Genomic DNA, 17,934 nt, shown 5'->3' with positions numbered 1-17,934 from the left:
TATACTTGGAAAACCCTAAAGACTCTACCAAAAGTCTCCTGGAACTGATAAATGACTTAGTAAAGTTTCAGTATACAAAATCAGTGTACAAACATCAATAGCATTTCTACATATCAATAACCTTTAAGCTGAGAGCCAAATTGGGAATGCAATCCCATTTACAATAGCTGCCAAGAGAAGAAAGGGAAGGGAAGGGAAGGGAAGGGAAGGGAAGGGAAGGGAAGGGAAGGGAAGAGAAGGGAAGGGCCAGGCCTAGGAATCCATCTAACCAAGGAGATGAACTACAAGTTCTGCAAGGAGAACTACAAAACACTGCTGGAAGAATCATAGATGACACAAACAAATGGAAAAACTTTCCCTGCTCATGGTTTGGGAGAATCAACATGATTAAAATGGCCATGCTGCACAAAGCAATCTACAGATTCAATATTACTGCTATCAAGCTACCAATGTCATTTTGCACGGAGCTGGAAAAAACTATTCTAAAATTCATATGGAACCAAAAAAGAGCCAAAATAGACAAAGCAACCCTAAGCAAAAAGAACAAAGCGGTAGACATCACATTACTTGACTTCAAACTACACTGTAAGTTAACAGTCACCAAAACAGCATGGTACCTGCATGAAGACAGAAAGATAGGCCAATGGAACAGAATAGAGAACCCAGAAATAAAGCCACATACCTACAGCCATCTGATCCTTGACAAAGTCGACAAAAATAAGTAATGGGGAAAGCACTCCCTATTCAATAAATAGTGCTGGGATAGCTGGCTAGCCTTATGCAAAAGAAAGAAACTGCCCCCCTCTCTTTCACCAAATACAAAAACTAATTCAAGATTATTTAAAGACTTAAATGTAAGACTTCAAACTATAAGAATCCTAGAACAAAACCTAGGAAACACCTTTCTGGACATTGGCCTTGGAAAAGAATTTATAACTAGGTCCTCAAAAGTAACTACAACAAAACCAAAAATTAACAAGTAGGATGTAATTAAACTAAAGAGCTTCTAGATAGCAAAACAATCAATACAGTAAACAGACAACCTATAGAATGGGAGAAAATATTCACAAGCTCTGCGTGTGACAAAGTTCTAATATCCAGAATCTATAAAGAACTTATGCAATCGAACAAGCAAAACCCAAATAACGCTATTTAAAATGGACAAAAGACATGAACAGATATTCTCAAAAGAAAAAAAAAAAAGCAGCCGGCTGGGCACGGTGGCTCACGCCTGTAATCCCAGGACTTTGGGAGGCCGAGGTGGGCGGATCACCTGAGGTCGGGAGTTTGAGACAAGCCTGACCAACATGGGGAAACCCTGTCTCTACTAAAAATACAAAATTAGCTGGATGTAGTGGTGCATGCCTGTAATCCCAGCTACTTGGGAGGCTGAGGCAGCAGAATCGCTTGAACCCGGAAGGCGGAGGTTGCAGCGAGTGGAGATCACGCCATTGCACTCCAGCCTAGGCAACAAGAGCGAAACTCTATCCAAAAAAAAGAAAACAGAAAAAAAGGAAAGAAAAGCAGCCAACAAACATGAAAAAATTCTCTTCACTACTCTTCGGGGAGCTGCAAATCAATACCACAACACACCAGTCAGAATGGCTATTACTAAAAAGTTAAAAAAAACAATAGATGCTGGCAAGACTGTGGAGAAAACAGAATACTTACACACTGTTGGTGGGAATGTACAATTAGTTCAGCCACAGTGTAAAGCATTGTGGGGATTTCTCAAAGAAAACAGAACTACCATTCAACCCAGCAATCCCATTGCTGTGTATATAGCTGAGAGAAAAGAAATCATTCAACCAAAAAGACACATTCACTTCTATGTTCATCACAGCACTCTTTGCAATAGCAAAGTCATGGAGTCAACCTAGGTGCCCATCAATAGTGGATTGGTTAAAGCAAATATGGTGCATGTACGCCATGGAATACTATGCAGCCATAAAAAGGAATGAAATCATTTCCTTTGCAGAAATATGCATGCAGCTGGAAGCCATTATCCTAAGTGAATTAACATAGGAACAGAAAACCCAATGTTGCATGTTCTCACTTATAAGTGGGAGCTAAACAATGGGTACTCATGGACACAAAGCAAGGAATAATGGACACTGGGGACTACTATAGGGGACGGGGAGGGAGTGGGGCAAGGGCTGAAAAAAAACTACCTATTGGACACTATGCTCAGTACCTGGGTGATGGGATCAATTGTACCCCAAACCTCAGCATTATGCAGTATGTCCAGCTTGCACATGTAATGCCTTAATTTAAAATATGAGTTGAAATTATTTTTAAAAACTAATTTGAGATTGAGAGAAGGCTTTGTTTTGCTTTACTTTTTTAATTATGAAAATAATTATACATGAAATAGCATATACAATATGTATATATGTGTGTGTATAGATAGGTGTGTGTGTGTGTGTGTGCAGTTTAAGGAATAAAAATAAATATCCATGGCTTCACATCCACCTTCAGGAAAAGAACATTACCAGAACTTTAGAATTTCTTGTGGTCCCTTGCCAATCGTATCCCGCTGAAGGGAAATTATTTTTAAGATAAAAGAGATTCGAGCACATTTATATGGTAATGGGAAGCATCTAGTTGAGAAGAACTGGTTGAATATGCAGTAGATTAAAGAAAAGGATATTTGATAGTGAGGCATTATTGCAATAGCAAGAGTGAATAGGCTCTAAGGCACAGTAGGAGGTGTGGCCATGTATTAGAAGAGGTGCAGCTCCAATGATAGATAGGTTTGGTGTTAGAAAGTTAAGGAAGTTCCTTTTTGATTCTTCACAATTCTCAGTAAAATAGGAAATGGGCTCATCTGCTGAAAACAAAAGTCTTCAAGAAAAGATGGGGCGTGATTTGAAGTAGTCATTGTTGAGAGTTGGAGGATGAGTTGCTCAGAGAAGTTTAATAGTTCTGCTGACCAGTGTTGAGGGACTATTTGAGGTTGATCATGTATTTTTTTTTTTATTATACTTTAAGTTCTAGGGTACATGTGCACAACGTGCAGGTTTGTTACATAGGTGTATACATGTGCCATGTTGGTTTGCTGCACCCATCAACTCGTCATTTACATTAGGTATTTCTCCTAATGCTATCCCTCCCCCAGCCCCCCAACCCCTGACATGCCCGGGTGTGTGATGTTCCCTGCTCTGTTTTGGTCACTGTTTTGGTTACTGTAGTCTTGTAGTCAGGTAGCGTGATGCCTCCAGCTTTGTTCTTTTGGCTTAGGATTGTCTTGGCTATACTGGCTCTTTTTTGGTTCCATATGAACTTTAAAGTAGTTTTTTTCCAATTCTGTGAAGAAAGTCATTGGTAGCTTGATGGGGATGGCATTGAATCTACAAATTACCTTGGGCAGTATGGCCATTTTCACGATATTGATTCTTCCTATCCATGAGCATGGAATGTTCTTCCATTTGTTTGTGTCGTCTTTTATTTTGTTGAGCACTGGTTTGTAGTCCTTCTTAAAGAGGTCCTTCACATCCCTTGTAAGTTGGATTCCTAGGTATTTTATTCTCTTTGAAGCAATTGTGAATGGGAGTTCACTCATGATTTGGCTCCCTGTTTGTCTGTTCTTGGTGTATAGGAATGCTTGTGATTTTTGCTCACTGATTTTGTATCCTGAGACTTTGCTGAAGTTGCTTATCAGCTTAAGGAGATTTTGGGCTGAGACAATGGGGTTTTCTAAATATACAATCATGTCATCTGCAAACAGGGACAATTTGACTTCCCCTTTTCCTAATTGAATACCATTTATTTCTTTCTCTTGCCTGATTTCCCTGGCCAGAACTTCCAACACTCTGTTGAATAGGAGTGGTGAGAGAGGGCATCCTTGTCTTGTGCCATTTTTCAAAGGGAATGCTTCCAGTTTTTGCCCATTCAGTATGATATTGGCTGTGGGTTTGTCATAAATAGCTCTTATTATTTTGATATACGTCCCTTCAATACCAAACTTATTGAGAGTTTTTAGCATGAAGGGCTGTTGAATTTTGTCGAAGGTCTTTTCTGCATCTGTTGAGATAATCATGTGGTTTTTGTTGTTGGTTTTGTTTATGTGGTAGATTACATTTATTGATTTGTGTGTGTTAAACCAACCTTGCATCCCAGGGATGAAGCTGACTTGATTGTGGTGGATAAGCTTTTTGATGTGCTGCTGGATTGTTTGCCAGTATTTTATTGAGGATTTTTGCATTGATGTTCATCAGGGATATTGGTCTAAAATTCTCTTTTTTTGTTGTGTCTCTGCCAGGCTTTGGTATCAGGATGATGCTGGCCTGATAAATGAGTTAGGGAGGATTCCTTCTTTTTCTTTTGATTGGAATAGTTTCAGAAGGAATGGTACCAGCTCCTCTTTGTATCTCTGGTAGAATTCGGCTGTAAATCCATCTGGTCCTGGACTTTTTTTGGTTGTTAGGTTATTAATTATTGCCTCAATTTCAGAGCCTGTTATTGGTCTATTCAGAGATTCAACTTCTTCCTGGTTTAGTCTTTATCCAGGAATTTATCCATCTTCTTCTAGATTTTCTAGTTTATTTGCATAGAGGTGTTTATAGTATTCTCTGATGGTAGTTTGTATTTCTGTGGGATCGGTGGTGATATCCCCTTTATCATTTTTTATTGCATCTATTTGATTCTTCTCTCTTTTCTTCTTTATTAGTCTTGCTAGCGGTCTATCAATTTTGTTGATCTTTTCAAAAAACCAGCCCCTGGATTCATTGATTTTTTGAAGGGTGTTTTGTGTCTCTATCTCCTTTAGTTCTGTATTTTAAGTGACATCAATTTGCTCTGTTGTGTGTCTTTCTCTTTCTTTCTCCAGGAATATTTGATGATATGGTTTGGCTGTGTCCCCACCCAAATATCATCTTGAATTATACTTCCCATAATCCCCATGTGTCATGGGAGGGACCCGGTGGGAGGTTATTGAATTATAGGGGCAGGTACCCTCTTGCTGCTGTTCTCGTAATAGTGAGTGAGTTCTCACGAGATTTTCTCCCCTTTTTGATCGGCACTTCTTCCTGCCATCATGTAAAGAAGGATGTGTTTGTATCCCCTTCAGCCATGATCATAATTTTCCTGAGGCCACCCCAGCCATGTGGAACTGTGAGTCAATAAAACCTCTTTCCTTTATAAATTACCCAGTCTTGAGCAGTCCTTTACAGCAGTGTGAGAACAGACTGATACATTTGGCCATTTAAATGTAAGTGTAGAAAAAAAGAAACTTGGAGAGTTGCAGTTCTGCTGGACATATGAAGAAAATACTGAGGATCAAAGTAGTAGAGAATATTGGCAAGAGCTTAAAAAGAAATCCACATTATGATAGAAGGGACAGGAACAAAAGAGAGTCACAAGACCAGAATTTCCAATGAGGATGGAGGGTGGTCAGCCAGGAGTAGGAGGCTTGAATGAATGATTTGGACGTAACAGAAGTTTGGATGATAACACAGCCCTAGCTGCAGTGGGAAGGATCACTCATCCTCCACTCCTGGCACTGCCTTTATTTGGAGTGGTTCTCTTTGTCCTTCATTCACCTCTACTCTGTGAGATGAAGAGCTTCTCTGATTGGTAAGCTGAGAGAAGAAGTTATTCTTGAGTACCCAGTTCTGTTCTCCCTTGCACTGCCCCAAGGAGCGCATTCTGATCTGCTTCGCTGACTTTCTCCTGGAGAAGCCTGCACCCATTCAGCCAGGCAGATGCATTTAATTCTAGGGCCCACTATCGGGAATCTTATTGTTGGCTGCATGGCTAATTCAGCATCTGTAATGATGATGAGAAATTCATTTCCATCTATTTTGCTCTTTCTTTATCTTATAATTGGTTCAGAACTTAATTAGAAAAGAGGAGTATAATTATTTATGGCCCATCTTCAATCCAACACCATAATTTTTAGAGATGGAAGCTTGGGAAGTGTGGAGGGCAAGGCCATTAGAAACAGAGTGATCAAAGAACAGAGAGACCAAAGTGTTGGATGAGTTGTTCCAATAGATGTTGGAGTCACTCAGGATGTGGGACTTGGGACAGAGAGGAGGGTTAGCAACCAGGTTTCACAACATTTAATCAATGGGGAAGACTGAGCATGAGATCAGGTCAAGGGTATGGTGTGAGCCAACAAAGAGCTGAATTTTGTTTTGTTTTATTTTTTAAAACTGCCCATGTCTAATGTTTGGAAATGGCAATGGGAACAAACAGGAAACCAGCTCCATGACCTATAAATGGGTCAACAGCAAAGTCATGTGGAGCATGACAGAGATGATGGCATAGTGAGATTAACAGCCACAGGAACTCAGGCTTTGGAACTGGAGGAACAACAGCAGGGCTTCCAGGCAGGGATGATTTAGTCTAAACAGTTTCTTTGAGTAGTCAGGAGTTCGCTTCCTCAGCCTGGAAACAGAAGATGAAAGGACTGATTCCCAGCAATTGCAGTCCCTACTCACATGGACCAGGATGAGGACCAACCCAAAAGCTGATAGTTTTTGTGTTCATGCACAGCTGACCCTAGAGGTTTCAGGCCTCATTCGTGTGACTTAGGGAGTTGGTCCCACAGCCTAGTGGATTGAGGTGAGACCTGTGTCTGAAAGCTCATGACGCAGGTTATAGGCACCCCCTCCACCGCTACAGCCATCCTCGCCTGTGTACCCAGGCACCTAGCTAAAACAGAGTGCTGAACACCTCCAGATGCACTCTCCTTTACTAGGAAATTAAAAGAAACTTGTGGATAAGAAGACTTACCCATAAATCTTCTTAGTACCCATTACTTTTTGGTGCATTTTAGAGAAGGCTCTGCATCCCACCACAACAGGGCTTCTATCATAAGGGCTTCTAACTGAAGTTATAAAGGGAGCTGAGGAAGGCAGGCCGGTTGCAAGGTTAGTATCTTCTACCCTTTAAACAGGGAGTGAGAGTAGTATCAGGTGTGTGACAAAACAGATGTATGCAAACAAATAAAATGAATTTTTAAAAGCAAATCCTGTTTCCCTTTATGCATACCCATTCCTTCTCAGCCATGGATGACTGGACATTGATCTTGTCTTTTTCTGCTATTCTATTCTCTCCTGTTTTAAAACTTCATCTCATTGAGGTAAATATTCCATTGAAGTGAACTATTACCTCCGTGGAAGCTCCTAGCTTCCTCACTCAAACTCCTTCCCATCCTAAGGTCTTCGCTCACCTCTTATTGACCCCACTTCTATTTTCACAGGCACTGGTGTTCCCATCATTGGGCAGCATCAGGGAGAAGTGCCTGCTTCCATGCACTGACACACTTGGGTGGAAATGTGAGGGAGTCACACACATCTCCATTTCCATCCACATTGGCTTGGCCTTGGCACTCAACTGCAGCAGGTTCCCTCAGCTCCTTCATCCTAAATGTGCCCAGCATTGTTTTTTTGTGTGTGGCAGTTATACTACTTTCAGGTACCTAGGTGGGCCCTCCTCCAACCTTATCATTGGGTGACCCTCTGGAAACATAACCACTTCCTCCTGCATTCCAGTGACTGGTGCGCCCTACAGCTTGAGATCACTTTGTCCGAGCAGCACGGGCTGCTGCAGATTCCATCTCTCACAAAACAAACCCCATCAAGAAGCAAATCCTCGATTGTCTTCAGACAGATTCCCCAAAAGAACACTCGGAGATGAAGAATTGGGTGCACATGGTTTATTAAGAAAATGCTTTCAGAAATGAAAAGGAAATAAACCAGTAGGGGAGTGAGGGTGGGGAATGGGAGGCAAAGGGGAAGAAGGCAAGCCAGGGTGAGCTTTCGGGCAGATTCGTGGGGAGGATGGCTGCAGCCTGACCCCTCAGGTGAACTCTGGAGTATAAATGAGCCTCAGAGATGCCTGGACCTGAGGCAGGGAGCAGTCAGTCTTCTTCCCAACTCCACACCCACACCCACTAGTCATTGGTAAAGGGCCATCAGGTGGGGCACCAGATCCCAGCCACCTGGAACTCTGCGCTCCTGCAGAGAAGGCAACAGTGAGAGCATGGGGAAGTCCCCTGCAAGACGTGCAGGTGCAGACCTTTGAAAGCAGAAGAATGCTTCCAACAATCCCAGGGGACCAACAGGGCAGGAGGGCAGGGCATGATGCTCTTCCCTGCCTCCAAAATCCTGTTCCCCAAACTTTTCCTCATCTTCCAACTCTTCCAGCATAGCCCCATATCTTTACCTTGATGGGCCAGCCAGCAGCTCTTCTGGTGTGTTTACCCTCCCCAGGTCTTTTCATCTCAAAACCAACCTGCTCACCATTGCCAGCTTTGTCATGTTTGTCATGTCAGTTCTTGGTTTTGTGTGTCTCGTGTGTGTCCAGGTGTGGCCATGTGCACACACATGTATATGTATGAAAGCATTAGTCACAGGGCAAGAGAAAGCAGAACTCACCATTTTTTGTTTCAAATTATCAGCGATTCACATCTTCCCAAAAAGCAGGAGCACTGCCTTTTTTGAAGCCCATCTATCACTCCCACTTCTTCATTGCGTGCCAGCTCATCTTAACCCAAGTTGCTGGGCAGGGCCTCAGATAGAGCTCACACACTCCCTTTAGGCTGCTCAAGCTTTTCCTCTGCTGTCTGTGCATCCTATCACGCCTACCACAAACTGTCCCGAACAGTTCTCAGTTTATTCCAGCCACACCCTGGATCTCCCTAGTGATGTGCTCATTTCTTTGAAAGTTGCCTTTAAGACACACCCATCACTCCTGCTCACCCCTCGAATCCTCTCATTGGTTGAGGTTGATTCAATTGCAGTCGTGCACTGCAAAACAACATTTCAGTCAACAATGGACTGCATCTAGGACAGTGATCCCATAAGATTATAATGGAGCTGAAAACTTCCTATTACCTAGTGATGTATTGATCCTGACCCTGGGTAGGCCTAGGCTAATGTGTGTGGACCTTCATATTTAATTTTAAAAGTTTAAAAGGTAAAAATATTTTAATAGAAAAAAGCTTAAAGAATAGTTATAAAGAAAATATTTTTGTAGAGCTTTACAATGTGTTTGTGTTTTAAGCTACATGTTATTACAAAAGAGTCAAGAATCAACAAATTAAAGTTGGCCTGGTGCGGTGGCTCACACCTGTAATCCCAGCACTTTGGGAGGCTGAGGCAGGTGGATCAGGAAGTCAAGAGATCGAGACCAACCTGGCCAACATGGTGAAACCCCCTCTCTACTAAAAATACCAAAATTAGCTGGGCATGGTGGCAGGCGCCTGTATCCCAGCTACTGGGGAGGCTGAGGTAGGAGAATCACTTGAACCCGGGAGGCAGAGGTTGCAGTGAGCCGAGATTGCACCACTGCACTCCAGCCTAGCGATGGAGTGAGACTCCATCTCAAAAAAAAAAAAAATTAAAGTTTATAAAGTAAGAAAGTTACAGTAAGTTAAGGTTAATTTATTAGTGAAGAAAGATAAATATATTTTTATCAATTTAGTGTAGCCTAAATGCACAGTGTTTATAATTTGCAATTATAAATTGCAGTAATGTCCTAGGCCTTCACATACTCTCACCACTCACTCACTGACTCCCCAGAGCAACTTCCAGTCCTGCAGGCTCCATTCGTGGTAAGTGCCCTATACAGGCATACCATTTTTATCCTTTGTGCTTAATTTTTACTGCACTTTTTCTATGTTTAGATATGCTTAGATACACAAATGCTATTGTGTTAACAGTTGCCTACAATATTCAGTACAGTAATATATTGTGCAGGTTTGTAGCCTAGGAGCAATAGGCTATACCATGTACCCAGGTGTGTAGTAGGCTACACCATCTATGTCTGTGTAAGTGCACTCTAGGATGCTTGCACAATGACAAAATTGCCTAACAACACATTTCTCAGAACGTATTCCTGTTGTTCAGCAACACATGACTGCAAATGTCCATTCTGAGTTAAAGGATCAGCCATTGGATTTCCCAAATCTGCCCTATTAGTCACATCCTCTCTTTCCCCATACAAACACCATGTGCCAAAATCATATCCACAAGGGAGAGTAGCAGAACAGAAATTGAAGTGCCACTTTTGCTAATAGAGATGAGGAGGGCCAGTGTCATAAAGCATCAGCTAAAGTGTTTCTTGTGTTTCCCTGTACTCCTTATCCTTACCCATTTGGGCTACACTGAGACCTCCATTACTCCAGGGGGAGTCATGATGTCAGAAACAGCAAAGCAAGGCGTCAGATTCTTAAATAGTTCTAATTTTGGAATATCTTGTGTGCCTTCTGCAGCAAGAGAAAGCCGTCTTTCTGACAACTCCTTTCTTATGATATTGGGATGTGTTTCTAGAGCCCAGACTCCTTCTGTTGTTTCCTGCTTTCTTCAAGCAGTCCCAGCTGAGTTTAAAAATTGGCCAGCTTGTCAGCTGGTCCTGCTTTCTTTCTAGCAAATGTAAGGCTAACACTGGATACTGGACCAGACTGCTCTCTACTTCTTTTATTTTTGCTTTTGGAATTAAACATTTCTTTTCTTAACATAATCATCCATAATTTACCTTCTGGGGTTCTCCCCAATATGAAATATACACGTAGAACAAGTTCTCAGTCCATTTGAAAACATCTATTTCACAAACAAATTCTACCCATTCTGCACTTCTTCATATCTAAGTGAGGTAATTTTATCCAGGAAACATCTTCCCATTACCGCATCATCTGACCCAGGCTGGGACTACATTGTTGTGCTTCAGCCTGGCTTGACTTTAATTGTGCTTTTTCTCCTCTTCCCTGCCTCTCTGAGCAGCCCTGATTCCCATAAGCAAAGTGTCCAGGCACACCTACATTTTGCTTCTAGACTTTGAGTTTATAATAATTACACATGAGTCAGGATAGGCTAAGCTACACTGCACATCTTAGGGACCTGCAAGATAAAGGTTATTTTTCACTCACATTGTATGTCTTTTGTGAGTTGCTTCTGTTGCATGCCATCTTCATTTTTGGACCAGCTAGTGAAGCAGCCTCTACCTGAAATATTTCCAGTTGCTGGGGCAGAGAGAAATGAGACACGGAGAATCACATGCTGACTCTGAAAGCTTCTCTGCGAGTAACATGCATTGCATCTGCCCTTATTTCATTGGTTAGTGCAAGTCACAGGACCACTTCTGAGTTCAACTGTGTAAGATTACAATGCTCCCACAGCAGCATCTAAGGACAAAAGTTAAAATATTTAACCTACGAGAATACAATCGATCAGAATGCATCTTAACTCAGAATGACATAGTCCTTGTATAATAAGTCCCTAGGCTTCTTCATCTGTTTCTCGATAAAATAAATTCCATCACCCATGGTGACTGAAACCACAGTTTGAGTCATGAAATTTTGAACACAGTAAAGGGTTAAATAATCAGCAACCCCAAGTCAAGCGGATACATGAAGAGAAGGAGGAGGTAAGTTCAAGACTGCACAAGCCAAATGAAGCCAAGAAGTGAGTCTCCCCATGGCTCCTTTCTTGGCTCTACAGACACAATCTGGGGATACAGATCCAGGGCCACCTGCCTCTGTGCAACACTAATGAGCCGAAAGCCCTGAATGTCACACACTTGAGCTCCAAGGCGGATGTGTATTGTAGCTGCTTTTTGTGGTTTAATGTCCCTGTGTTCTCTCCTGGCTGAGAAACAGATTAAAGGGGAAAACAAGCTGTGATAGCAAAACAACATTCTCCCCACGGCCGCCTGAAGGCCTGTTGGAAGCTCTGCCTTGTTTTGAAGGCATTCTTAAGTGGAACTAACAGAATCTCATTTCCCAATAATCTCATCACAGCTGCAGCCACCCATCAGCCTCCACCACTCACTGCACAGTGAGAAGTGGGCCTCCCCTGAAGTATGCTGATCCTCAAGTGCTCGTTTTTGCCGGTGTCCTCACTTGGCCAGGCACCAGCAAGGCAGAATCCACAACCCACTCCTCATCCTTTCTTTCTCCAGCATTCCCTCTGGAGGGGCCAAGGAGCAATAACCAAACAAGGAGTATGCCAATTTCATAAACAGCTAAGCCTATCATTTATCATCTAAACAAGAATGCTTTTGAGACCGAAGAAGTTTGCTAAATTAAATGGGATATATAAGTTGAAATATTCATTGACCCTCAAATAGTTTTATGATAAGTTTATAAAATAGTTCTCTGAAAGCTATTTTTAAAAATAAATTACTTTCTAAAAAATAAAAATAACATAGTCTCATGTACATGAAATAAAATTTTTTGAAAACTTTGATATTGTTTGAGCATTTAAAATAATGTAAGCAAAATGATGATTGTTAGTACATATTCACTTACTGTAATCTGCTTCTCAGCCACATCTGTTCTCTGTCACTGATATTTTTCTAAAAAACTTATTCTTTAAAATGATTTGATTTTTTTCCAAAACTTTTTTAAGTGTGCCTTTTATGGTTAGTAAATTTAAAATTCTTCATGTGTTCACTTGACTCTTCTCTGTACAGCATAATGTATATTTAAATTGAGAAAATGCTGTCTTTATAGGCACTAAAGTGCATCATTTAATGTGCTTATTGGACATTTGTATGTCTTTTGAAGAAATGTCTACTCAATTTGCCCCATTTTTCAATTGAGTTTTTGTTGTGATTGTTGTTGAATTGTAGAAGTTCTTTATGTATTCTGGATATTAACCCCTAATTGGAAACATAATTTGTGAATATTTTCTCCCATTCTGTGGGTTGCCTTTTTACTCTGTTGTGTCCTTTGATGCATAGAGGTTCTTAAATTTGGTGTAGTTTAATTTAGTTTTTCCTTTTGTTATCTGTCAAAATTAATTTTAAAATATAAACTCTTTAAATAATATGTATCTATGATTCTTTTAAAAGAAATTCAAATTTAGATGATGTAAAATTAGTAGATTTTACCTACAAAGCAAGGTATTGCAAAATATAATCATAGAACTTCAAAATGAAATGTTACACTCCTTTTGAGCTCTCATTGTTTAGTTTTTTCAGTTTCTCTATTGCTTTATTAAGGAAACATTTCAACAGTTTTTTGTCTGCAAATATTGTTTTCAAACTGCAGTTTTTTAAAAAAAACTTCAAATGCTGAGATTTGGGGGGGCTACATTTGTTAAATATTTGGAACAAAATGCAGACAGATTTTAGATTACTTAATCACACAAACGTTCAATACCATTTGCAAGACACAACTTAATTTGATGTACAAAGTAATTCTTCAAAGGCTCAAACATTTCTAAACTTCAGCTGATGATGGGCAGCAAAGGAAAAAAATCTGTATTGCCTTTTCATTAGTGTTTTTAGTTTTCACTCTCAGCTTACATACACACATACAATGCAGTTCAATTGTACTGGTATATACAAAAATTTTCACAAGTAGAGATGTTATTTTGATTGCAACATGTTTGAATGCAATTGTGAATTACATTTTTCTTAATTTAGTAAGATTTTTTTTTTTACCATGAGTGCACTGCATAAAAATTTGTATTTATATTAGTACAGCAAAAGACAAATAACTTATCCCTTTCTTAGTTGAATTTCCTTGAGAAACAGATACTGAGGCTAGGATTGAGCACACACAGTTCATTCAGAGGTTCAGGAAACCATCAGGAGAGTCGGAAGATGACATTAGAAGTGAAGGCAGCCAGTAACAGGCTGTTCCTAAGCTAGCTAACATGGTGGGCTTAGCCTTGTAGGAAGCTCTGGGTATCCCTGTAAAACACACTATCCCAGGCAAGGGGCCAGGGAGCTGGGGCATTGATACCCTTCTTTCCTTTTAATTATTGGCTAAGAAATGCTCCTGAGGGCAGTGCCCTAAGTACTTCTGGCCTTATAGGTGTGGCAAAGTGAGTTAGAACAGCTGTGAATAGCAGTCTACTGACAAATACACATGTACCAGCTAGCACATAAACTGAGAAGGTTTGAGCAGGGCATTCACTGACCACTTCTGCTTCAATTTTTGATGTTGAATTTGTATCAGTCTAGATCAATCAGGAAGCAAAAAACACCCAGTAGCTTAAATAAAAGGAGTTTTACACAAGGGTCAGCAAACTGTGTCCACAGGCCAAAATTGGACCTGCTTTTATAAATAAAGTGTGATTGCAACACAGCCACACCCATTCATTTGCGTATTGTCTAAGGCTGTTTTTGTGTTACAACAGCAGCGGTGAGTAGTCATGACACAGATGTATGGCCCACAGAGTCCAAAATATTTACTATTTGGCCCTTTACAGAAAAAGTTTGCCTACTCATAATTTAATACAAAGAATGAATAAACTATGGTAGGACAATAACTATAAAGATTCAAAGAGAAATCTAAAGTGCAGAGGGAAATATATAAAAAAGAACAACTTTGGGGGGCCCCTCCCCAAGGGTAGGTTCAGAATTCATTGAAGAGGGTGTGGACAGTGGAGAGGTTGCTAGGTTGCTCAGGCCAGAGCTGGCCCACAGTGGCCAGGCAAGCAAGAACAACTGTTTATGTGCAGATGAGCCAAGTCTGGTGGGCCAGTGGGCAGAGTCTGGATGCCACCACAGGAGCAAGGCCTGGGGCATGTCGTGTTTCAATTTTGGGGGGGCACAGAGTCAACCCTCCAGGCTAAAGGTGAGCCAAGGCTGATGGGGGGCAGACAGAGGGAATCAGGCACCCTGAGGGAAGCAGAGCACTGCTGAAGTTGCTGCTGGAACTGGGAGCTGAAATGACCACTTTGTGTGGGAATCTACTGCACTACGTGTAAGGCTTGGGTTGGGCTCCATGGCTGGCTGGATGGGATAAAGGTCAGGCAGGCAGCTCACTAGATGACCATCCCCATGTGACCACACATGTGCACATGGTTGGGGCTTAGGAAGGGGTGCAGGGAGCAGTGAGCTGGGTAGGCCACACTCGCAATGGCTCCCGACTGCAATACCACTGCTTGAATTGAGGGATGCAGAAAGCTCATGGCAGATGCAAGAGAAAGCTGCACCTGTAGGAACCTAGCAGTGAAGAAACAGAAAAAAAGTGCCCCATCCAGAAGTGGGTGAGTCACACTGGAACCAGGAAGGAAACCCCTTCCTCCTGCAATGTCTCTCCAGTGGTCTCTACTTATAAAGCTTAACATTGTGCCAGCCAGCAAAGGAAAACATATACAAGGCCCAGATCTGTTATCAGCGAACAAGCAAAAATATGAATCTGGAGCTTAGAGGCAAGAAATTGACAAGAAGCAAAAAGTTGACTCTTCTTCAGTAGCTGAAAATTCAGTACTTAATTTTTCATTAAATATGTACCTTCAATATTTTAAGCAACTGATACAAATGTTTTAAATTAAACAAATATTAAATAATAAAATAAAAATAAAATCCCTGTGCCAAAACCACACAGACTTTATTCTATGTGTTCTCTAGCAAGACTACTCAACCCCTATTTCCTCTGCATATGTTCCACATCGCCTATTTACTTTGATGACTAGTCACCTGGAAGCCTTTGTGCATTCTGTACCCCAAAACGTGGGCCAAGGCACAGCCCACTGGTACACGGGAATCCACATAAAATAACTCTCCACCACTGCAGAGAGGGGAGGAGGAAGTTGTCACTGGCTGCTTGTAGCTGAGAACACTTTGTTTTATCTGAAAGCAGTATGTGTCGTCATGAAAAAGGAGATGTAAATAATGTTGTGTCTGTATACATATGGGGAAAGAGTAATAAGTTATCTCTGATTATTTTCACTTGTTAATATGAAAACTATGCTCACTGCACAGGCAAATCACCCATGCCTAGCTGAGATCATGGCAGCAAGACAGAAATACAAAGTGCAGGTCTACCAAACCCATCCCAGCTTATTTTAATGTAGCTACTAATAGCATGACTTTAAAACAGATATATTTAGGACAAAAGATAGCCTGGTCACGTTTTAGCCAGGTCTTTCCCAGGCAAGTTTGGATGAAAAGTTACCCTACTGATTCCACACTTCAAATGCTGAAAAGCTGACATGGAGATTGTAGCTTAGACCTGGATGACCACACAAGACCTCATCCACCTATTCTCCCTTGAATCTCAGAGACCCTTTTATCCAGTCCACAGAGAAAAGGGCAGGTCTGTGTTACTCACTCAGGCACAATTATCAGAGAAGATGTGGCAGAGCTGCAGCACTGTTCAATGCAATAACCTAACCCAGTAGTGAAGCTTGGTCTAAACAGTGGCTGCTCAGGCCTGATTAGATGAGATCAGCCACTCTTTCTTCCATGAGGATGAGTGAGTGGAGGGATGGAGACAGATGGAGAATTATGGGACAAAATACCCCGACATGGCACCATCTACCTCCACTCATTCACGTCTGCCTCATCCTCCTTCAGCACCCACATGCCTTACTACACATCTGGCGACAGTCCTGTCTCTCCTTCCTCAAAAACATACCTAGACTCTATTCCCATTCTTCCCATCCCTTTCCAACTGCTGTGGTTTTGCCTTTCATTTTCTCCAGCCTGAACTCCTACAACAGTTTCCTCACTTGCCACCACACTGCATCCATCTACAGATGTGGTCAGCTCCCTCTGATGACCTTGTGTTATGGATGAGATGAAGCTCAAACTTCTTAGCCTGAAAGATAGTGGTTCCTGAAGCTGCATGTACATCCCAGTTATCTGGAGGTTGTCTTTAAAACTAACACATAGTGGTCTCCATCTCAGGCTTCCTGAATCCTTGGAGGTACAGGAATTGAATAATGCTGTCCCTACAAGGCCCTTCACAACACAGCACCTGTCTCATTTCATCACCTCCTGTAACCCTCCATACCCTGAAGCCACATAGATTATTTTCCTACTGTGACATGTACTTTCATGCAGTGAATTTTCATATTCTTTTCTAGAGTATTTTTTTTGCCCTCCTTGCCTTTATACTTCCAGATGCTTCAACATTTAGCCCCAATAACATCTGCTCTGTGAGGTCCTTAATCATCCACTGTGAAGAGGTGGGCTCTCCTTAGTGTCTTACAGCACTTATTATACTTAGCACAAATTGTATTTTTTCTTGGAGTTTTAAGGGGCACAGAAAGTAACATCTCTCTTCCTTGCTTAGTTCAAAGAGAGACACATTATTGAATTCCTGTACCTCCAGAGATTCAGTGAGCCTGAGGTGAAGACCACTGTTTGTTAGTTTTAAAGATAACTCCAGATAACTTGGATGTACATTCAGCAACACCAGATGGAAATGAAAATATCAGCTTCATTACTGATAGACTGCACTCTGGAAGGTCGGACTTGTGTGTGGGCATGGGGGCTTAGTACCACACTTTCCAGTCTGAATTACACTCCCTTTAGATGGGCAGAACCTGCCTTACTATACTGCTTACCTGGAAGTAGTAGCAGAGAGCTTAACAGTAGGAATGGAGTGAGGGGAGAGAAAGAGTGGCAAAGATGCAAGTCCATTTTTCTCTTCCAAACTCTTCATCAGATAATCCACTGTGACTGACCCCAGTGAAGGGCTGAGGAGAGGAGAGATGTGGAGAAAAGCCTAGTGTGGTCTAGTGGAAGTCCCTCATGGAAACATAAGAATTTTAGAATAAATGCCCCCTAAGAGTACTGTAATTATTTTTATATGATCATCTTACTCTATTTCCTAGATTTCTAGAATCCCAAAGATGGGATTTTTTCATTTCTTCTGCCTGGTACTAAATTCAATAAATGTTTGTTAAATGAATGCTTAATCCTGAAGTGTTATTTAACACGTTAGATTTTAAAGACAGTGATAGCTCAAATTTTAAAATCAAACAGCTTCTAGTCATTTCAAATTCCCAGCAGACTCTCTAACATAATTACATGGTTTATTGGTTATGTTTGGACATTGTCTACAAGTGTTATTTGTGGTAGACTTTATCCCCCAGATAGCTGAGTCTTCCATCTATTTTTAGTTGCTTTCTTAATTTAAATTCAAACAGGACAAAAGCCAGGACCTGATGTCCTGCTGCTGTGTACATAGCTTAAGAATGATTTCTAAATATTTGCCACCTTTTGTAAGAGAAACAGACC

Source organism: Pongo pygmaeus, chromosome 6 (assembly GCF_028885625.2).
Source record: "Pongo pygmaeus isolate AG05252 chromosome 6, NHGRI_mPonPyg2-v2.0_pri, whole genome shotgun sequence".
In the NCBI taxonomy this organism is placed as follows: Eukaryota; Metazoa; Chordata; class Mammalia; order Primates; family Hominidae; genus Pongo; species Pongo pygmaeus.
This window is presented reverse-complemented; position numbering follows the sequence as displayed.